Source organism: Pinus tabuliformis, chromosome J (assembly GCF_031772625.1).
Source record: "Pinus tabuliformis cultivar Carrire ecotype Pingquan chromosome J, CPIR1, whole genome shotgun sequence".
In the NCBI taxonomy this organism is placed as follows: Eukaryota; Viridiplantae; Streptophyta; class Pinopsida; order Pinales; family Pinaceae; genus Pinus; species Pinus tabuliformis.
The window spans coordinates 1,402,798,996-1,402,824,500 of record NC_142295.1 but is presented as its reverse complement, the minus strand read 5'-3'; positions in this window follow the sequence as shown (position 1 = coordinate 1,402,824,500).

The window sequence follows — 25,505 nt, the reverse complement described above, 5'->3', positions numbered from 1 at the left end:
AAGACAATTTTGACCACCTTGAGATTGATGACCACCAGGAGAATGTTGACCATCATCACGCGACAACATTGTGAGTGAAGCATAAAAAAAAATAGAAAATCAATTTTCAATATTTATGTGTACATACATATGATTCTACTTATTTATCATTTAAGTAAATACATATATCTATATACACACACACCACAATGTGAATGATGGACCTCCCCCAATTCATTTGATATTTTCTTTGATCCATGACCACGATCTCCCGCTCTAGTTGATGCATGAGACTCTATTGATGTTTTTCTTGAAGAATCATGTGGCAAATGCTCATCCATGATATTGTTATGTATAGATATATAGAGATGCATGATATTTAAAAATTTACCTCGTGGATTTATAATTCTTTTTAAAAAAATATTTAAAAAGATCAAGAATTTAGAGAATTTAGAAAATTGTTGTAACCCTTGAAGTTACAACATGCATTTAAAAATCTTGAAATTTCTATTTTAAATGATTAAGAATTCAGAAAATTGAGATAATCCTTGAAGTTAACTCATGCATGTAATTTATTTAACCGTTGAAATTACATCATGAATTTTAAGATCTTAAAATTTCTATTTAAAAATATTGAAAGAATTCAGAAAATTAATGTAACAATTTGAAGCTCTTCGTTTAAAATATACTCAAGACTAAAAACAGAAATGTTGAAGCACGCACATTTGGAAAATTAAATACAAAATCTTCTAAAACATGTCAAGTCATTCATGTCGTGCTTACATAATGGAGGCACACTTAGTATAGAATTGAAAAAAACACATGGTCATTAAAAATGACACGTCGATAACTAAAAAACACACACATATCAAAGATATCTTACAATGTCCATCAATAAATATTGATGGATAACTTCTTAATAGTAATTCATCTTTCACACACAAATATTGAATTGGCATTGCCCCATACAATAGATCGCTAGACATCCTATTAACATTTGCACAATGTCTTATGCTAAATGATTGAAACTGACTGACAATATTTTTTGCGTCTTCATGCATTTGTTTTAACCTCTCCTTTTCAAATTGATACATATCTTTCACCTGGTGACAGGCTTCTAAATTAGACATAAATTAAGGCCCATGCCTCTAAATTAAACATAAATTAAGTCCTATGATCATCCCTCAGCACATTAAACCTCTCCTTTCGCATTGGATAATGTATTTTTAAATTTAATGTATTCATTAGGAATATTTACGAATAATTGCATATTTGTGCCTAATATTATTTATTTTTGTGGAATATTATGAGAATATTAGGCAGATTATGAAGATTTGGAGTAGGAGATAACTTAGGGACTTTCTACCTACTACAGGAGGATCACTATTAAATAATAAATCAACAAGATATTATAAAATTATGGCATAGATTGTGGAACTCCAATGACTGAAAATATCTAGGAATGTGTTCCCTACCATTTAATGCATATTCCTAGTATTGGGAACCAGATCCACTAATGAATCGATTTTGGTGGGGAAATCTTCCTCGTTTCATGGGGAATGATTCCTAATCATTTTGTATAAGTAACAAGTTGAATTTTACTCCAGGGAGAGATTTTCATTAGTGTTCTTATGGAGAGAACTCGTATTTCTGCAAGTCCATTGTATTTTCTTGCAGGGATGTAATTGTATTGAAGAAAATAATGAGGATTGATGTCATGTTCAGCTTCTAAATCTTGTTCTCCTCAATAGGTCTCTGATTTTCCTTGGGCTTGGCCATCCCAGGAGCCCCAGAGTCCTTTTGTATCATTTTCTTTTCTTCTTTTCGTTTCTTATTCACATGCATATCTTGTTCTTATTTCTTTCCATTTTAGCATTTAGTATTAATGATTTCTTGTTGTAGGATTAGGTTAAATATTTGTTGTAACTTCTTTTGAAAGATCACAAGCATAATTTCATCTTTGGAAAATCTTTGGAAGGTCACAGTAATCATTCAGCTACTTGGATTATTCTCCTTATTCCCAAATCTAGATTTCTAGAACTCCTTTGTAGTGAACAACAATATATTTTTGCTATTTTTTAGATTATGCTAACGAGATTCAATTGAGTTGGTTCCACTTTCATTAGATCACAAAAAAATTCTAGTTCATAACAAAAATTACCCCATTTACTAGCTCACTAGTTCTCGAATTTCTATATTTTCGACTAGTAATTTTCTGCTATTTTTTAGCATGCATTAACAAAGGTATCTTTGAGCGATTCCAATTGCACTGGGGACCTAAGACATCCTAGTCAATAAAAAAAATTGTCCCATCCAATTTGGATATGATTTTCTTGATAATTCGATGAATTTTAGTTTCATTTAGTGAATCTGTAACATCCTGTAGTAAAACAGGGGATCCTGTAGGAGAACTAGTACATGCTGTAGGAAATCCTGTAATGGCCTGTTTTGAACCCGAATTGAGAAAAATAATCATTGAATATGGGATTAGGCCCCTAATTGACTTCGAAGCTGTCAAAATCATTGTACCCCTCTTCCTCCACACCTGTCTCCCTTGTCAAAGATCAAGGAAAGATTAGCACTTGCATTTATTAATAGAAAAGATTAAAACAATGAGTTCTTTTATATTTACACATGCACAAAGCATTTAGTACTCTCTAGATCAAGTTCCATGCTTAGATTAGTTAAAAGCTCACATGTGACAAACATGGTTAAAATAGTTTTCTTTTGCAAGCAAAGTGTGTTAATAAGTAGATTGATGATTTCATTTTACTTTACAATAATTTTTAAATTTAGTCTTTGGTTCCTGCAAATAGGCAACATTTCTTTTCTCTCATGACAACAAAGGAAGGACACGTTATATGCTGCACATATAGTGCCGATACCTCTTAAGTTTGTACAAACCCCAGGTTGATAATTAAAGTTGGTAGCCTTGGGAGTTGCAGAATTCTTGTTGCAATACCGAGGCTTATCACTTGATTCCACACAAGTTCAAAAGACTACAATTCTATTGGATCCATACTCCCTAGCTTCTCCTAAGCCTTCTATCAATGCAATATAATATGCTTCATTTATTGTTTTTCTTCTAGGTACATTTATTTTCCTTTGGAGGAATCTGTTCATCACAATATTGCATAGCACATAAGTAAAAATTGCTTGCCTTGGATTGGGATAAGAAGAAGAAACTTCTATGCATAATGTTCTTTTTTCAACCATGTTTAATGGATTTTCTAATCCCTGTAAAAAACAAATTCAATAAAACGAATTTAATATATTTATACATGTATTGTTAGGTTGTGCAAAATATTATTGGTTAGACTAATCTGTCAGAAGGCTAGGTAGCAAGAAAGGTTTTTTCTACTTGTTTGGATGGTTGGAGAGTTGCAATAAGAAAACAACTAGAGATATCTAATTCAATTCAACTAAAAATATATAATTCATTTAACTTAGCTTCAAATACAATGAAGGTTTAAAGCATTTACTAATTTATTTTTATGTTCATTCCACAGATACAAATCTTTCTAATTCAACTTAGCTTCAAATCATCCATATTTGAGAGTATTTATTAATTTATTTTTATTTTTATTCTTGAGAATTTAACACTTATTCATGCCTAGTTTGAAAGTATTTCTTAATTTATTTTTATTTTCAATCTTGGAAATTTAACACTTATTCATGAATTTTTATAAAATTTGTTTGTTAAAGATATAATACATGTTTATTTATATGCCATCCATGGGTCTATTTATATTCTTTTTTTAAAACTATAGTTAATGAAGAAGAAACTGAAAAATGATAGACCCAGTTTTATTCTAGTAAATCTAATATTTATGTCACCTTATTAAAATTAAAACACTAACATTAAAATTAAAACACGAAAAATATATGAAAAAGAGATGCCAACACTCTAATTAGCTTCAATATCATGCCCCCAACAAAATAGAAATGAAAAATGTGTATATCTAAAATACAAACTACTACTTGAAAAGATCAAATACAAGAACCTTCAATTGAGAGCATTCTACCTCATCTTAGGAAGCTAATATACCCATGTTACAAGAAAATAGGGAAGCAAAGTGAATTACATATAATGAAAAATGAAAAATAAATAAACATATAACAATAGAAACAAGGAAAGTATGTTACCAAGAAGCAATAAGGTTTTTCTATGAGATAAATCAAGATAGAACAAGTCAACCCAATAACATAAAAAATAAAACACCAAAAATGGATAATAAAAAAAAGCAATTCCAACACTCTAATTATCTTCAACCTCATGCACCCAACAAAATAGAAATGAAAAATATGTACATGTAAAAAAGAAACTACTACTTGAAAAGAGCAAGTACAAGAACCTTCAATTGAGTGTATTCTACCTCATCTTAGGAAACTAATAGACCCATGTTCCAAGAAAATAGGGAAGGAAAGTGAATTACAGATAATGAAAAAGTAAAAATAAATGAAAATATAACAATATAAACAAGGAAAGTATGTTACTAAGAAGTATCAAGGTTGTTCTACAAGATAAATCAAGGTACAACAAGTCAACCCAATAACATTAAAATTAAAACACACAAAATAGATGACAAATAAGTTCCAACACTCTAATTAGCTTCAATCTCATGCATCCAACAAAATAGAAATGAAAAAGATGTACATCTCAAAAAGAAACTACAACTTGAAAAGAGAAAGTACAAGAACCTTCAATTGGCTATATTCTACATCATCTTACGAAGCTAATAGACCCATATTCTATGAAAATAGACAAGCAAAGTGAATTATACACAATGAAAAAGGAAACGTAAATTAACATATAACAACAAAAACAAGGAAAGTATGTTACTAAGAAGAATCAAGGTTATTCTACGAGATAAATCAACGTATAACAAATCAAACCAATAACATTAAGATTAAAACACCATAAATAAATGACAAATAAATGCCAACACTCTAATTAGCTTCAATCTGATGCACCCAAACAAATAAAAATGAAAAATATGCATCTAAAAAGGAAACTACTACTTGAAGGGAGCAAGTACAAGAACATTCAATCAAGTGTATTTCATCTCATCTTAGGAAGATGATAAGACCCATGTTCCAAGAAAATAGGGAAGCTTGAAGTGAAATACAAATAATGAAAAAGAAAACATATATGAAAATATAACAACATAAGCAAAGAAAGTATGTTATTAAGAAGCGTCAAGGTTGTTCTACAAGATAAATCAATGTAGAACAAGCCAATTCAATTAACTTTAAAATTAAAGCACCAAAAATGGAGAACAGATAAATGGAAACACTCTAAATAGAAACCCAATAACATTAAAATTAAAACACAAAAGATAGATAACAAAGCAATGCCAACACTCTAATTATCTTCAACCTCATGCACCCCACAAAATATAAATGAAAAAGATATATCTCAAAAGGAAACTACTACTTGAAAATAGCAAGTACAAGAACATTCAATTGAGGAAACATAAATGAACATATAACAACAGAAACAAGGAGAGTATGCTACCAAGAAGCATCAAGGTTGTTCTACGAGATAAATCAAGGTAGAATAAATCAACCCCATAACATTAAAATTAAAATAGAAAAAATAGATGACAAAGCAATGCCACCACTCTAATTATCTTTAATCTCATGCACTCAACAAAATAGAAATGAAAAAGATGTATCTCAAAAAGAAACTACTACTTGAAAAGTGAAAGTAGAATAACATTCAATTAAGTGTATTATTCCTCATCTTAGGAGGCTAATAAGACCCATGTTCCAATAAAATAGGGAAACAAATTAATTATACATATAATGAAAAATGAAATATAAATAAAAATATAACAATAGAGGCAATGAAAGTATGTTACCCAGAAACATCAATATTGAACTCTATGACATAAATCAAGGAAAAACAGGTCAATCCAATAACATTAAAATTAAAACACCAAAAATAGTAGACAAAGAATGGAAACACTCTAATTAGAAACTCAATAAAAATTAAAATTAATACACCAAAAATAAATGACAAAGTAATGCCACCACTCAAATTAGCTTCAATCTCATGAACCCAACAAAATAGAAATGAAAAAGATGTATCTAAAAAGGAAACTACTACTTGAAAAGAGCAAGTACAAGAACCTTCAATTAAGTTTATTCTGCCTCATCTTAGGAAGCTAATAAGACCCATGTTCCAAGAAAATAGGGAAGAAAAGTGAATTACACATAATGAAAAAGTAAACATAAATGAACATATAACAAAAAAAGCAAGAAAAGTATGTTACCAAGAAGCATCAAGGTTTTTCTATGAGATAAATCAAGGTAGAACAAGTCAACCCAATAACATTAAAATTAAAAGACCAAAAATGGATGAAAAAGAAATGTGAGCACTCTAGTTAGCAACCCAATAATATTAAAATTAAAACACAAAAAACGGATGACAAAGCAATGCCAACACTGTAATTAGCTCAATCCAATGTACCCAACAAAATAGAAATTTAAAAGATGTATATCAAAAAGAAAGTACTACTTGAAAAGAGAAAGTACAAGAACCTTCAATTAACTGTATTATGTCTCATCTTAGGAAGCTAATAAGACACATGTTCCAAGAAAATAGGGAATCAATATGAATTACACATAATGGAAAAAGAAACATAAATGAACATATAACAACTAAAGCATAGAAAATATGTTACCAAGAAGCATCAAGGTTGTTCAATCGCCATGATATCATATACTTTTTCATTGGCATCCTCTTCGTTGATCAAATTTTTCATTTTGTTGATTAAAATGTTATGTGTTGATAATATATGATACTAGCATTATTAATAGGTGCATCATTTCTAGTTCTTTGGCATTGCATCCTACACCCATATTCTCTGCATATAACATTTTGATCGAGTATGGGCTCCTAATAATTGTAGGGCTTCTCTTTAGATCATTTTGGATAATTTGGACAATAGTTCTATGTGATAAATCAGGTAGAACAAGTCAACCAAATAACATTAAAATTAAAACACCAAAAATATATGACAAAGCAATGTCATCACTCTAATTAGCAACCCATTAACATTGAAATTAAAATACCAATAAAATATGGCAGAGAAATGCGAACACTATAATTAGCTTCAATCTCATGAACCCAACAAAATAAAAATGAAAAAGATGTATCTCGAAAAGGAACTACTACTTGAAAAGAGATAGTAAAATAACGTTGAATTAAGTATTATATGCCTAATCTTATGAAACTAATAAGACCCATGTTCCAAGAAAATAGAGAACCTTGAAGTGAATTATACATAATGAAAAAGGAAACATAATTGAACACATAAAAACAGAAGAAAGGAAAGTATGTTACCAAGAAGCATCAAGGGTTTTCAATGAGATGAATCAAGGTAGAACAAGTTAACCTAATAACATTAAAATTAAAACACCAAAAATAGATGAAAAAGAAATGCCAACACTCTAACTAGAAACCCAATAACATTAAAATTAAAACACCAAAAAAGGATGGCAAAGCAATGCCAACACTCTAATTCGCTTCAATATGATGCACCCAACAAAAGAAAAATGAAAAAGATGTATCTAAAAAAGAAACTGCTATTTGAAAAGAGCAAGTACAAGAAACATTAACTAAGTCTATTATGTTTATCTTATGAAACTAATAGAACCCATGTTCTAAGAAAATAGGGAAGTTTGAAGTGAATTACACATAATGAAAAAGGAAACATAAATGAACACATAGCAACAAAAGCAAGGAAAGTATGTTACCAAGAAGCATCAAGGAATTGTTCTACGAGATAAATCAAGGTAAAACAAGTCAACCCAATAATATTAAAATTAAAACACCAAAAATAGATGACTAAACAATGCCAACACTCTAATTATAAATCCAATAACATTAAGATTAAAAACCAAAAAAATAAATAACAAAGAAATTCCAACACATTTTCCATCCAACAAGTAACAATAAAATTAAAACACCAAAAAAATAAATAACAAAGAAATGCCAACACTCTTTCTATCCAACAAGTATGGCAATTTTTTATGCCCGTAGATTTGGTTGTGTGGTGTCTTGGAATACATTGGAAAAAAAATTTATATATAAAGAGAGTGTTTTTTTAATTTGTGCTCAGGTTTACTTCAAATTATAATTTTCCTCACAATGCTACAAATTTAATATTTTGGAGAAACCAAAGTTCATGGTATGATACGATTATTCTTGCTAAAGTTGAATATGGTAGTGGAAATTCTCGAGCTTGAGCTGCAAATTATTACAGGCAACAATCAAAATGCAAATAAATATAGAGACCATAGTTGTATAGGTCGAAATCTTAATGGAAGCATGGTCTTTAAAATTCATTGCTTGTGCCTCTTTATGTTGGTGAAATGGTTGATTTCATCCCAAAATTTAGCTTAAGAGAAAATGGTAGTATGTTTAAAGGAAGCTGGTGGCACATCCCAACATCATGAGGATAAGTTGGCAATCAGAGTAAATGAAATCCAAGATCTTTTGGTACAACCCAGAGTACAACATACCTAGATTTAGGAAAGGTATATGTGGAAATAAAATCCCAAGTTTTATGGAACATATCTTTATATCAAGGAGTAATTGTAGATGTGAAGGCAGGATATTAGATACATTTGTTGGATATAATACTGGGGTGTGGGTGGGTGAATCCGTATTAGCAATTTAACAATTTTTCATTTCCATAAACAAATTGATATACACTACTTCTGTTAATTCAACCTACCTATATATGCAACTGTGTTTAGAGAAAACCGTGTATATCTTGCAAACTTCTGTTTTAGTTAGTTGATCGTAATCTAAGTATTAGGACCATAAAATAGTAATCAAGTGCATTAAACAGTACAGGCAATCACACATATGAACACAAGATATAAGGTGGAAACCCAATGTGGGTGAAAACCACCCGCTGCAATTCATCTCTATCTTCTTTAAATAAGAAACTTCTTTTTACAATATTTATGTACTGGTGCAGTCTTATACCAGTACGCAGGCTTCTTCCTGCACAAGGCTACAACCTTCTCTCGTTCTCCAACTTCTCCTAGAAGGGAGCTACAACTCCCTTTGCTCTTATACTAGCTGATGTACTAGTACGTAGGTGCTGACCTACAGAAGGCTACAACCTTCTCTTTTCTTCCAGGGACCATGTTTCATGAATTTTTAGACTGGATCCATCAATAACATCAATCAAACATCAAATATATCTGCATCAACCAATCTCCTTTGCACCAACCAAAACTGAATCAAACAATCACTTCTCTGAATGTTGTAGCCAGAATACAGTAACAGTAACTAGAAACCAATCCTGAACCCAAAACACTGTAGCAATAAACAAAAGTAGCTAAAACATATTTTATGAGACATACGCTACTTCAATATGTAAAACCTGCATGCATACGCTGCTATATTAAGGCAAACCCGCGTATATGCTATTTTGAATTACCAAACCAACGTGTATACATGCCTTTGCTATACTGAACCTATGTACAAATCTATAAAAGATAATTTACCCTTTTCAACTATTCAGACATCAGTTATAACCAGATCATCAGATTTATAGATCAATTCATGCGACAAATATAAACGATCAAAATCACACAAAGATATTTCTCTTCAAGCCTTAAGATCTTGACCCATCAATAGAACTTATCCTTATTCTAGTGCTCAGGTTCCTCCTTGATTCAGATCTAGCTATGCGCCATAACCCAATGACCAGTATGCTAGATCTTACTCTTTATAAGATATTCAATACTTGAGTGCCTTCGCCTAATGATCTCCTCCTCCTTTTATAGTCTTAGGCCTTACTCAATACCACGTTTCAAAACCACTTAGAACCAATACCTGGGTTCAACACTTCGAATGAGATACCATGGTCCAAAACCATAGGTCCAAATACCAAGGACCAAAAACTAATTTTTCCAAACTGTACACTCTTTTCTGTGCATGAAAATGCATGTATACGTACACGCCTTTTGGTGTGTGAATCCACGTGTATACGTGGGTTGGTCAACGGGAACCTGCATATACCTCCTTTTCCTTTTTTCTTAAGAGCCAATGAGCCTAAACTGTCATATGAGTGATTTGTCGAGTGAGTTTCCATCAAGGACAATACCTGTGCCATAGTGCCAAGCCTATGTCATAATGCCAACAATCTCCCCCTTTGGACTTGATGGCAACCCCAAGTCACTCTCCCCCTTTGTCATCAAGGGCAAAGGGTTATGCTCCCCCTGAGTACATGCTGAAATCTCTGCTCTGTTGAGCTGTGCTCCCCCTGACTCTAAGCAAGGTCTGCAGAAAGATGTTCTACAAGAAGAACATGACTCTATACATCATAAATGACCTTCCTATCACCAAAGACTCATACATACATCCATCTCCCAACCAAGTGGGGATATACCAAGATTTACTTATCCACCCAACCAAGTGGGGATACACCAAAGTTTACACATGATAAGACAAGAACATTGCATCGTCCATCCTACGCATAGTGGGGAAACAAGATAGGTCATTACATGACCTTGATAATTAAAGAAGTACATGACATAGAGACAAAATATCTAAGGCAAGATGGATAGTCATCAACAACTATCATCAACAACATTTGTCAATCACCATCCAGACCAGCAACCATGATCTCCCTCTACACCTATTTCACCTAAATAAAAAACAAATATGAAATTGTACCAAGATATTCTAAGATAATTCCAACAATGCATTATTAGAAATATATGCTCCCCCTAAACCTATGCCAGATGATCACTATCAGAACCATATCAGACTCTTTTCATCCTGAGTCTAGCCTACTGACATTCTTCAACCCAAGATATGCGCGACTGTATCCATAGAAACCGGTGTATGTACGCGGATACGCTTCATGAAACTTGCGTACAACCATTGTTCTTTGAATCATATAAGTGTCAACAGTAAGATGATGCAATAACTACCCGCAGCTTCTGTCTGAGGTATTCAAGTGTTTCTCTAGGAAGTGGATTGGTGAATATATCAGCGACCTATTCCTTGGAGGGAACATACTCCAATTTGACTTTTTGTTCAAGCACTTATTCCTGGAGAAAATGATATTTGATAGGTATGTGCTTGCTCTTGGAATGCATGATAGGATTCTTTGAAATTTTGATTGCACTTGTATTATCACATAGAATGGAGATGGGTGGAGTACAAGTTATTTGAATATCTTGCAATGTTTGCATCATCTAAAGGAGTTGTGTGCAACAAGATGCAACAACCACATATTCTGCTTCAACTGTAGATAATGCAATTGAACATTGTTTCCTGTTGAGCCAAGACACTAATCTGGAACCCATAAAGAATGCACCACCACTTGTGCTTTTTCTATGATCCACGCTTCCTGCCCAATCTGCATCTATATATGCATGAAGTGTGAGATTTGTGTCTCTAGGATACCATAAGCCATAGTTTTGTGTTCCTTGAAGATATTTGAAAATCCTTTTAACTGCCTGAAGGTGTGCTTCCTTTGGATTTGCCTAGAATCTTCTAACTATTCCCACTGCATGCATGATGTCTGGTCAGGTACCTGTTAGGTAGAGTAGACTATCAATCATGGATCTATAAGTTGGTTGATGTACTGCTACTAATTCATCATTTGTGCTGAGGTTGCATCCTGTTACCATAGGGGTACATACTAGTTTTGAATCTTCCATGCCATATTTCTTCAAGATTTGCTTGAGGTACTTGGTTTGTGATAGAAAGATACTGTCTTTTTTTTGTTGTACTTGTAAACCAAGAAAATATGTGAGCTCACCAAGCAGGAAAATTTCAAATTCTTTCTGCATCACCAAAGTAAAGTATTGACTCATGGTTTCTTCATTGCTACCAAAGATGATATCATCAACATACACAACAAGTATTTGCAATTTATCATTGTTAATTTTTATATATAGATTGCTATCTGCTGATCCTTTTGAAAAACCTTGTTGATGGAGGTATTTGTCCAGACGATAATACCAAGCCCTTGGAGCCTATTTAAGACCATAGAGAGCCTTTCTCAGCCTACATACAAGTTTTGGATCATTTCCAAGGATGAATCCATCTGGTTGCTCAATATACACTTCTTCTTCTAAATCTCCATTTAGAAAGGAATATTTCACATCCATTTGATATACTTTAAACTTCTGAAAGCAAGAAAGAGCAAAGAACATTCTTATGGCTTTAAGTCTAGCAACCAGTGCAAAAGTTTCTTCAAAGTCTATACCTTCTTGTTGAGCATACCCTTTACAAACAAGTATGGCCTTGTTTCTAATAACATCTCCATTTTCATTCAGCTTGTTTTTGAATATCTATTTGGTTCCTCTGACATTCTTATCATTAGGTCTAGGAACCAATTCCAAAGTGTTATTCTTTTCAATCTGATCAAGTTCTTTATTCATGGCCTTGACCCAACATTCATCTTTGCATGCTTCATGAACATTTTTCAGTTCGATGGAGGAAAGTAGTGCTAGATAGCTTGAAGCTTCTGTAATAGTTCTTCTTGTCTGTACACCTACCTCTTTTTGTCCCAAAATTTGAGTCTTTGGATGATTTTTCTAAACATATCTGGATGGAGTCTTTTCTTCTACTGTTATTTGATCTTCTGCTCCTTCATTGGTTTCTTCTTCTTCAACATTAGTTTGATTTTATGTGGAAGGATAATCCTCATCTTCTTCCCACTCCTTAGTTTTTACCTGATTTGAATTTTCACCTGCTTCATCGACCACAACATCAATACTTTCAACAATTTTCCCTAGTATTTTATTATAGCACTTGTATCCTTTACTTCGGGAAGAGTAACCAAGGAGAATGCCTTCATCTGCTCTAGGTTAAAACTTGCCAAGTTTTTCATCATTCCTTTTGATGTAACATTTACTTCCAAAGACTTTGAAGTATTTTACAGTAGGAATCTTACCATACCAAAGTTCATGAGGAGTTTGAGTGCTGTTTACCTGAACATTTGTTTTGTTAAGAATAGTGATGACAGCAAATGCAGTTTCACGCCAGAAGTTTGCAGGAGTTCCAGACTCATCAAGCATAGCACGATCCATCTGTTGAACCATTATGTTCATCCTTTCCACCATTCCATTTTGCTGAGGAGTCCTTGCAGTAGATAATTCCCTTCTTATTCCATATTCTTCACAAAAGTCAAAAAATTCATCCGAGGTAAATTCCCCTCCTCGATCAGACCTGAGGCATTTGATTTTACGATCTGATTCATTTTCAACCAAGGCTTTGGCAGGTTTGAACTTTTCGAAAGCTTCTTTCTTTATGCTTCAGAAGTCCTATCAAACACATCCTGGAAAAGTCGTCAATGAACAATATAAATTGTTCTTCTCCAAGAGGTGAATTTTTCCTTGATATTCCACATAAATCAGTATGGACAAGTTCAAGTGGCTTACTAGCTAATCCTTCCTTCTCAGGGAAATGTGTTCTGGCTTGTTTACCATACTGACATGATTTTCATATTGTATTGTTTGGAATTTTGATGCGAGGAAGATCATGAACAACCTGATATTTGCATGTTTTCCTTATCTCAGGGAAGCTTAGATGCCCCAATCTTCTGTTCCATAACCAATATTCATCATCTTTGCTTAGATAGCATTGTTGCTGTCCTCCCTTGAGTATGTATAAATTATTTGGAGTTCTTATGCCTTTGATCATTGTTTCTCTTGTATCAAGCTCATGAACAATACATCCATTTGATCAAAATACTACCTCATTTCCTTGATCACACATTTGACTAACACTCAATAGATTATGCCTTAAGCCATCAACATACATAACATTTCTAGCTTTGACCTTTTCTTTCAAAAGAAGAGAGCCTTTACCTTTTATGAGTGCAGGGTGTCATTCTCAAATGAGACCTTCCTTTCCTTTCTAAGGCACTATATGAGTGAAGTTTTTCCTTATCACCTGTCATATGTTTCGAGCATCTACTGTCGATGTACCATTGATTTTCCTGTCCTTCCACATTTAAGGCTATACCACATCTTTCTGGTTGTGATTCTTTGTTTCTCCATGTTTTGGGACCCAATGAAGCTTGCTCCTTCTGAGATGTTTGTCGAAACTTACTCCTACATTTAGAATCTTAATGACCAAAGTTGTTACAAATAGAGAATTCTATTTCATTTTCAAGAGAAGAAAAATGATTGTAGGTGCTATTCATGATCCCAGTCACACTCCTTTGATTTCGTGCTTCTCTAGTCATGATGGTCTTGTAGGCAACACATTGAGAATATTTGTTTCCAAAGTTATGACATGAGAAACATTGGCCATTAAAGAAATTCCTGCGAATATCAAATCTACCGACCAGGTGATTGTAGTTTTCATTGACATTCATTCTTGAGTGAAATTGAGAATGATTTACCTGTGGTTGTGTTATCACTTAAGAATTTTAATGCCAAAATTTCTCATACTAGCTTGATGGTAAAGATTCGGTGCTAGTCCAAGTTTGAGTTTTTGTTTGCCTTAGAGTCTGAGTCTTAGGAGTCCACTATGCATTCTCATTCACCACTGGTCTCATAATTCACACAATTTCCATGTGTCAGCTCTGTTCAAAGGTTATTATGTGCTACAAAGCTCTTTAGGTGATTTCGTAGTGCATAAGTCAGTTTTAGGTGTTTTCACAGCGCAACTGTCTAGGTGATTTCGTAGACCCGGTCTAGGTGATTTCGTGCTGATCCATAGAAAATCTCACCCAGCTGTCATATTTATCAGAATCCTCATCATTAGGTCATTAGCTGTCTTGGTATGCACAGGTTGCAAGTTTCAAAAGAAGCAAAGAAAAAATACATTTATGAACTCCAAAGTTTTATTATGAAAAGGTAGTCAACTTCCAGGAGGTCTCTAAAGCAACTGAAAGCCTATTTTGGGAAATGGAAAGCGGTTTTTATTCCTAACATACTGAACTAGAAAAACCTCATTCAGTTTCCTCAAATCCATTACGATCTGAGAGAAATTAATGACCAAAGTTGCGCTACGAAACTGCTGTAGGTGCAGTTTTTCATCTCCTGTTTTACACCTGTTTTTCAAAGACACATTCTGGGCGGTAGGGAAGGTTTTTCAAAAAACCAAGATAGGTTTTTTTTCAGCATGGATTGGTTCACAAAAGTCTCCTTCATTTTTTCCAAATACGTTTTTTGTGAGAAGTTATGAGCTCTGTCCCAAGCCCTATTTTTCAGCCAGAATAGAAGCTTATATCTCATGTCATCTTCACTTACCATTATATTGGCAATGCAAGAAAAAGGAAGCAAGGCATCATGATTTAGTTCCAGAAAGGGGTTGGGAAATCAATCTAGATCAACTTCATATAATTGCAGACAGCAACACAGTGGCAATGGTTGTTATCAATCCAAGCAACCCATGTGGCAGCACTTTTACCCATGATCATTTGGCTAAGGTTGCAGAGACAGCTAAAAGGTTAGGTTTGTTAATAATCTCAGATGAAGTATATGCTCATATTGTCTTTGGTAAGAAGCCATTCATTCAAATGGGATTCTTTGCATCAACTATACCAGTATTTACTCTTGGGAGCATATCGAAGAAATGGATGGTTCCTGGTTGGCAGATTGGTTGGTTTGTGACATGTGATCCAGATGGTATTCTGAGGAAATCTGAGATAAATGAAGGCATTATTGCAACCCATTTAATTGACTAGGCACTAGATAGGTTTGTTGCTGCAGCTGTCCAGAATCCTATGTGTAATCTCTCATTAATGGTTGGCACAACAGATGATTGGTGTTATGTGGAGGCATATGGAAAGAATGGGGTCCATATATATATTCAGTTTGAAAAGCTCCAAGGCACATGAAAAGAGACATTTCAAGATAGCAAAGGGCTCAAAATGGAAAAATTTTGGTCGAAACTATGTCTTTTGGAATAACTCAGCAGTTTCGTAGCGCGCTGCGAAACTACTGAAAGTGATGATTTCAACATAAATCAAGCAGTTTTGAAGTTGAAGCGGGAAAATTTTGAAGGACAGTTATATACAACGAGAACACCTGAAGTTACAACAGCCAATCAGACTAGCACAAGTGGAAATAAATAGTTTGAATCAAAAAGTGGCATTTTGTCATATCATAAGGAAATTGAAGCATGTATCAGACAGCTTGAATACGTTTTCCTTTTTGTTTTCGAAACAGTGGATGACACATCATCAAATCAGGTTTCATAACAGCGGACAGCACATCAAAACGTGGCCACCGTCATATTTTGAGGGACAACAATTAAAAAACCGACTTATGAAGATTCGAAGATCATACAGCCGAGAAGCAAGGATAGTCTCCTAATTTTTCTGGACAGTGAAGAAGATACAACATCCAAGGTTAACATGGAGCATTAAACACCCATCTCAGCCAAACTGAAAGAGAACCAGATGTCATAGAAAGGAATCATCTTAATTAAAGCCATCATGCATGTAATATGGAGTTAGAATCATAGTTGATTTAGATCTCTAAAAAACTCCAGTCAACACTTTGTTCTATTTATTAAGTAGTTAGAGTTTAAGAGTTGTCAGTAATAGAAGTAGTTTTCGAATTCCCCTCATGCTTGAGGAGGAATCTCGATCAGTTAGAATAAGAGCTCTATATATAGCTGAAACAACAATGTAATCAGGGTTGGAAATTTTTATGGAAAAGCTTTTATTTGGCCTATGTAAGACTCATTTTCAGTAATACATGCTTGACTTTACTTCTCAGGATTCATGAAGGATTTTTTATGTTCAGAATATGTGATGTTTTCCTTTTCTTAATTCTTACAGTGGTATGGATGTATAATCACTCAGAATTCACTGAATGTGCTCTGACTTCCTGTATACATTTATAAACTGTGTGGTCCCATATGAGTTTATGTTCTGAATGTTTAAATGTTGAATGCCCTGACTTCCATGTAGGGTTGAGTTCATTGTTATATTGAGGTGTTGTTGACTCCATAAGCCCAATGGATAGTTTTGTTTAATGTGTTTCCACCATTCATATTTTTCACAGTTGTTCTATAAGAGTTAGCCATCTTATCTTTAATCAAAATCATTAATCCATCAAGAGAGAGCCCTCTCAGGTTGAGGAGGCTAAGCCTCAGCCTAAAGTAGGTTGAAATAGTTACTTAGAGTCAACCTGACCAGCAGCCTATCCGGATCTGATTTTGAGATAACATTTTGGTGCGTCTACCGGGAGCCTGAAGTCTATTCTTTTCCGAAATTAAGAGGTTGAACTTCTGAAGGTAGCAGGAGCTCAGACATCTATTTGAGGCTGCAAAACTACCTTGGCGACTCCACACATCGAATAAGAAATTGGAAGGTGACTCAACTGCTAGAAGATCAGTAGCTTGATGAAGTTTCAAGATGAATTCCACTGCAAGAATGAATGCCAGGTATGCTCCTATGAATCGGTCTCATATCCCTAGCTTTCCAAATCCTATGCCAAAGGTTGATTGGTTAGAGGATCTTCCGATATTCAAAGATGAAAAGAAAGACAATGCTGCTCTTCATTTGGTTAGATTTCATATGCATGTACGCAATCTTAAGGTTCACTTTCCTGAGGATTGTCTCATGAGGATGTTTATGACCACTTTAGAAGGAAAAGAATGGTCTTGGTATAAAAGTTTGGAAAATGGTTTATTATATTCTCTTGCTGATTTCCATGATGTGTTCTATGACATGTATAAAGAGTGTCATCCCTCCTTATTGCTGGTCAAAGATTGTTGTAAACATTCTACAAGTTTTATTCAATATTTGGAGGATTGTTATGATGATGATGAATTTATGGATGAAGAAATTTTAGAGGCTCTTCATAACAATGCATTTCAACACCAAGAAGAAAGTATAACATCTCATGAAACGCAGCATAATGATCAGCAGGGGTTTACTTGTGAAAACCATGTTTCATCCTTTGATATGAATGAAAAGATGCAGCAGATTTGTCATTCTTTTGATCATAAAGAATATGAAATTGATTGCAAACACCAAGAAGAAAGTATAACATGTCATGAAATGCAGCATGAAGATCAGCAGGGGTTTACTTATGAAAATCATATTACATCCTCTGAGATTGATGTAGAGATGCAGCAGATTTGTCAGGCTTTAGATCATTATGAGTATGAAATTGATTGCAAACAACAAGAAGAAATACTGGAAGAAATTTTTTATAATCCTCAGGCAGAAGAAAAGGTTGTTCATTTTTGTGATTCCTTGCAGCAGCTTACATCAAAGAATGATCACAATAGTGAGAAAAATTACATTGTCTATGGGAATCATGCAGAAAGGCAGTTGGATAGCACATCAAAGGAATTTTGTGTGGCTAAGGATCAGTTGTCTAAAGAGATAGACTGTTATGATGATGATCAAAATAACCATGTTTTCTTTGACCCTATAAATGAATACATGGCAAATTTTTGCACATCAGTATTTCAATTTCATTTGCATTATGAAGATCATATACATTATAGGTTGATTTGGTCATCTCACTACCATGGTTATTTTGAGGTTGAATGCAGTCAAGAGCCTCCAATATCAGAGAAGAAAAATGATTGGCTACATTGGAAATTTCACATTGATTGAGCTGAAAGAAGTTTGAATTGATAGGGTAGGTAGGTAGGAAAATGCAAATAAGCTCAAGGTCAACTGAGCATTTTTCAGTAGATGTAGAGTTCTTTCTCCTACAGTGATCATCAAGCTTAAGCCCGAGGTGAAGGCCCAAGAAGCTTGAAGGGGATGTTTGTCAAACAAATCTATGTTTTTCATAAAATGGACAAAGCACTGGACCTGCGAGTTCTTAGTGTACTACAGGAGCACACTATCCCTAGTGCAGCCACTGTTATCACTTAAGAATTTTAATGCCAAAATTTCTCATACTAGCTTGACGGTAAAGATTCGGTGCTAGTCCAAGTTTGAGTTTTTGTTTGCCTTAGAGTCTACGTCTTAGGAGCCCACTATGCATTCTCATTCACCACTGGTCTCATAATTCACACAATTTCCATGTGTCAGCTCTGTTCAAAGGTTATTATGTGCTACAAAGCTCTTTAGGTGATTTCGTAGTGCATAAGTCAGTTTTAGGTGTTTTCACAGCGCAACTGTCTAGGTGATTTCGTAGACCCGGTCTAGGTGATTTCGTGCTGATCCATAGAAAATCTCACCCAGCTGTCATATTTATCATAATCCTCATCATTGGGTCATTAGTTTTCTTGGTATGCACAGGTTGCAAGTTTCAAAAAGAAGCAAAGAAAAAATACATTTATGAACTCCAAAGTTTTATTATGAAAAGGTAGTCAACTTCCAGGAGGTCTCTAAAGCAACTGAAAGCCTATTTTGGGAAATGGAAAGAGGTTTTTATTCCTAACGGACTGAACTAGAAAAACATCCTTCCGTTTCCTCAAATCCATTACGATATGAGAGAAATTAATGACCAAAGTTGCGCTATGAAACTGCTGTAGGTGCAGTTTTTCATCTCCTGTTTTACACCTGTTTTTCAAAGACACATTGTGGGCGGTAGGGAAGGTGTTTCAAAAAACCAAGATAGGTTTTTGTTAAACATGGATTGGTTCACAAAAGCCTCCTTCAGTTTTTCCAAATACGTTTTTTGTGAGAAGTTATGAGCTCTGTCCCAAGCCCTATTTTTCAGCCAGAATAGAAGCTTATATCTCATGTCATCTTCACTTACCATTATATTGGCAATGCAAGAAAAAGGAAGCAAGGCATCATGATTTAGTTCTAGAAAGGGGTTGGGAAATCAATCTAGATCAACTTCATACAATTGCAGACAGCAACACAGTGGCAATGGTTGTTATCAATCCAAGCAACCCATGTGGCACCACTTTTACCCATGATCATTTGGCTAAGGTTGCAGAGACAGCTAAAAGGTTAGGTTTGTTAATAATCTCAGATGAAGTATATGCTCATATTGTCTTTGGTAAGAAGCCATTCATTCAAATGGGATTCTTTGCATCAACTATACCAGTATTTACTCTTGGGAGCATATCGAAGAAATCGATGGTTCCTGGTTGGCAGATTGGTTGGTTTGTGACATGTGATCCAGATGGTATTCTGAGGAAATATCAGATAACTGAAGGCATTATTGCAACCCATTTAATTGACTAGGCACTAGATAGGTTTGTTGCTGCAGCTGTCCAGAATCCTATGTGTAATCTCTCATTAATGGTTGGCACAACAGATGATTGGTGTTATGTGGAGGCATATGGAAAGAATGGGGTCCATATATATATTCAGTTTGAAAAGCTCCAAGGCACATGAAAAGAGACATTTCAAGATAGCAAAGGGCTCAAAATGGAAAAAATTTGGTCGAAACTGTGTCTTTTGGAATAACTCAGTAGTTTCGTAGCGCACTGTGAAACTGCTGAAAGTGATGATTTCAACATAAATCAAGCAGTTTTGAAGTTGAAGCAGGAAAATTTTGAAGGACAGTTATATACAACGAGAACACCTGAAGTTACAACAACCAATCAGACTAGCACAAGTGGAAATAAATAGTTTGAATCAAAAAGTGGAATTTTGTCATATCATAAGGAAATTGAAGCATGTATCAGACAACTTGAATACGTTTTCCTTTTTGTTTTCGAAACAGTGGATGACACATCATCAAATCAGGTTTCATAACAGCGGACAGCACATCAAAACGTGGCCACCGTCATATTTTGAGGGACAACAATTAAAAAACCAACTTATGAAGATTCGAAGATCATACAGTCGAGAAGCAAGGATAGTCTCCTAATTTTTCTGGACAGTGAAGAAGATACAGCATCCAAGGTTAACATGGAGCATTAAACACCCATCTCAGCCAAACTGAAAGAGAACCAGATGTCATAGAAAGGAATCATCTTAATTAAAGCCATCATGCATGTAATATGGAGTTAGAATCATAGTTGATTTAGATCTCTAAAAAACTCCAGTCAACACTTTGTTCTATTTATTAAGTAGTTAGAGTTTAAGAGTTGTCAGTAATAGAAGTAGTTTTCTAATTCCCCTCATGCTTGAGGAGGAATCTCGATCAGTTAGAATAAGAGCTCTATATATAGCTGAAACAACAATGTAATCAGGGTTGGAAATTTTTATGGAAAAGCTTGTATTTGGGCTATGTAAGACTCATTTTCAGTAATACATGCTTGACTTTACTTCTCAGGATTCATGAAGGATTTTTTATGTTCAGAATATGTGATGTTGTCCTTTTCTTAATTCTTACAGTGGTATGGATGTATAATCACTCAGAATTCACTGAATGTGCTCTGACTTCCTGTATACATTTATAAACTGTGTGGTCCCATATCAGTTTATGTTCTGAATGTTTAAATGCTGAATGCCCTGACTTCCATGTAGGGTTGAGTTCATTGTTATATTGAGGTGTTGTTGACTCCATAAGCCCAATGGATAGTTTTGTTTAATGTGTTTCCACCATTCATATTTTTCACAGTTGTTCTATAAGAGTTAGCCATCTTATCTTTAATCAAAATCATTAATCCATCAAGAGAGAGCCCTCTCAGGTTGAGGAGGCTAAGCCTCAGCCTAAAGTAGGTTGAAATAGTTACTTAGAGTCAACCTGACCAGCAGCCTATCAGGATCTGATTTTGAGATAACAGGTTGGTTGTAGTTTTTGTTCATCCTTGAAGTAGATTGACCCCGATTTACCTAGTGATCTACTTTATGCCTTTTCTGACGATTGTCAACCTCTTCACTTCTCCTTGCTGCATCAAGATAACTTTTGGAGGTGGATGGCTTCTATGCTTGAGATACTTCTTCAGTATATCCAAGACCTATTTTGATTAGAGGAGAATGTTGCACTTTGATAATCTCATCTAAAGTTTCAGATCCTTTACCAAATCTAAGATTAAGAGCTTTTGTTTTCTCAATATCTTTTCTAAGTCCCACAATTTCACATTCTAACTTTTCATTGTGTTTTTCCCTTTCAGCAAGTTGGAATGTCAGAGTATCTATAATCATACTCTTTTCTTCTAAACAAATTTTAAGTTTATAAATTTCTTCATAGAGATCATCTTCATCTATAGCATCCAAGAAACCATCATCTTCAAAAGCCATCAAAAGTCTATAATCATTACCATTTTCATCTTCATCACTATTTGAAAATCCATCATTGTCTTCATGTGTATAGTAGCTCTTCTTACTTACGTTCTGTTTTATGTTCCATTTAACTAGTTCCCTAACTTTATCAAGCTTATCTTTATGAAGACATTTGGCTGCATAGTGATCGACTCTTCCACAAGCAAAGCATTTGAAATGTAACTTACCTCTGAATCTTCCAGAACCCTGTTGAAGGTTCTTGACAAAGTTTGATTCTTCCTCTCCATCTAACGTATGTCCTGACTCATTGTATTCTCCTTTTCCTGAAGCTTTGAATGTGGCTTCTCTCATGTCTGATGGATCCCCTTTTCTCATTTGGAAAGCATTTAGGATTTCGTGCAGCTGTGACACGGTAATACTCTGAAGATTCTGTTTTTCTTCTATGGCAGAAACCTTTGATTCAAACTTAGAGGACAAAGATCTTAGAACCTTTTCAACTAAAGTAACTTCTTTTATCTATTCACCCAAGTTTTTCAAGCGATTAACAATCTCATCTATACGTAAGAAATAATTAGCCACAATTTTATCATTGTGCATTCTGAGAGTTTCATATTGAATTCTGAGAGATTGTAGTTTTGCACGTTTTACCTTATCGTCTCCTTCATAGCTTATAATGATCTTCTCCCATATTTCTTTGGCAGTTTTGAGCTGCTTAACCTTAACGAATTCTAATTGAGATAGACTCCCAATAGAGTATTGACAGCCATTGCATTAGTTTCATATTGCTTTTTGCCAGCCGTATCTGTAGGAGTTGTTGATGGAAATGTGTATCCTCCTTCCACGATATCCCAAACTTTTGTACCAAGAGACTGAAGCTAGGCTATGGTTCTTACCTTCTAATAGACGAAGTTGCTCCCATCAAAAATTGGTGGCCTGATGGATGCCTCTTTTTTATAGTTTCGCATGATGATAGATATTCCTTCAAGCGATCAAGCTTCTTCTGAAGGACCTACTATGATTCCAATTGTTGGATATAATACTGAGAGGGGGGAGTGAATCAGTATTAGAAATTTAACAATTTTTCATTTCCATAAACAAATTGATATACGTTACTTCTGTTAATTCAACCTGTGTATATACGCAACTGTATTTAGAGAAAACCGCGTATAACTTGCAGACTTCTAATTTAGTTAAATGATCTTAATTTGAGTATTAGGACAATAAAATAGTAATCAAGTGCAGTAAATAGTACAAGGAATCACACATATGAACACAATATATAAGGTGGAAACCCAATGTGCGTTGAAACCACCTACTGCAATTCGTCTCTATCTTCTTTTAATAAGAAACTTCTTTTTACAATACATATGTACTGGTGCAGTCTTATACCAGTATGTAGGCTTCTTCCTACATAAAGCTACAACGTTATCTCATTCTCCAGCTTCTCCTAGAAGGGAGCTACAACCCCCTTTGCTCTTGTACTAGCTAATGTACTAGTACGTAGGTGCTGACCTACAGAAGGCTAAAACCTTCTCTTTTCTTCCAGGGACCATGTTTCATGAGTTTTTAGACTAGATCCATCAATAACATCAATCAAACATCAAATATATTTGCATCAACTAATCTCCTTTGCACCAACCAAAACTGAATCAAATAATCACTTCTCTAAATGCTATAGCTAGAATACAGTAATAGTAACTAGAAACTAATCTTGAACCCAAAACACTATAGAAATAAATAAAGTAGCTAAAACATATTTTATGAGACGTACGCTACTTCAATATGTAAAACCTGCATGCATACGCTGCTATATTAAGGCAAACCTGCATATACGCTATTTTGAATTACCGAACCAGCATGTATATGCACCTTTGTTATGTTGAACCTGCGTACAGATCTATAAAAGATAATTTACCCTTTTCAACTATTTAGACATCAGTTATACCCAGATCATCAGATTTACAGATCAAGTCATGCGCCAAATATAAAAGATCAAAATCACACAAAGATACTTCTCTTCAAGCCTTAAGATCTTGACCCATCAATAGAACTTATCCTTCTTCTAGCACTCAGATTCCTCCTTGATTCAGATCCAGCTATGCACCATAACCCAATGACCACTATACTAGATCTTTCTCTTCATAAGATATTCAATACTTGAGTGCCTTTGCCTAATGATCTCCTCCTCCTTTTATATTCTTGGGCATTACTAAATACCATGGTCCAAAACCACTTAGAACCGATACCTGGGTCCGAATACCTGGGTTCAACACTTCGAATGAGATACCATGGTCCAAAACCATCGGTCCAAATGCCAAGGACCAAAAACTAAGTTTTCCAAACTCTACATGATTTTCTATGCATGAAAGTTTGTGTATACACATATGCACCTTTTGGTCTATGAATCCGCGTGTATACACAGCTTGATCAACGGGAACCTGCATATACCTCCTTTTCCTTCATTCTAAGAGCCTGTGAGCCCGAATTGTCATCTGAGTGATTTGCTAAGTGAGTTGCCATCAAGGACAATACCTGTGCCATAGTGCCAAGCCTGTGTCATAATGCCAACAACATTGGCATTCGAATTAGATGGAGAAAACATGACACATTTAGTAGCATTAAAAAATGGCACTTCTTGGCAATAGAGACTCAAATATTCTCAAATCCAAATAGATTAACTAATGACACCCCTAGAAACACATAAAAGTTAGCAGATTTTCCCAATACTCAGCAACTTCACACATATAACAACCATTTTATTTTTAGTTTTGTTTAATTTGATTTATTTCTAGAAATATAGAGACAATTTTTTATGTATGTTGTATACTTTTCTATATATATATTTCTCTTATAGGAAAATAGGGGGGTTGGTACTTATTGAAGTAACTTGTGTAAGAATTGTATTGTCATATTCTGAATAGAAAGACATCTTTTTCTAGTATGCCATGGTGTTTCATATGAGATTCATATTCATGACCAATATAATCTCTTTCTCACTTTTGCCTCATATTTTCAGTTCGTAATTAATGTCTTCCATATCTGAAACAATTTGTAAGAATTGGAATTCAAATTTTGTGCTCCATTTCTAATGTTTTATAAGCTTTATGTTCCTCCGATGAAAATATTTTCATAATTCCGCTTATTATCTCTGATTATATGCTTTTGAGTGTTATCATTTCCTCTTTTCATACTTTGATTCATGATTGTTTATCACATAATTATGATACATGCCTTATATGTTAAACATTCTTGTAGACAAAAATGCAAACATACTTTATCTTTATGAGTGAATAGAACCAATAGAATTACTTAAGCTAGTATCACTTCTATTACTCAGATGGTCATAGCTTGGCTTTATTCATAGATATTTATGTCATAGTTTTTGTATAGGAGTAGTGTCCAAGGTGTCAAATAAATATAGGGAGCCACCCCATAACAACAAGTTGAAAGAGGTTGGATTCTCAAAGATTGGTTTGT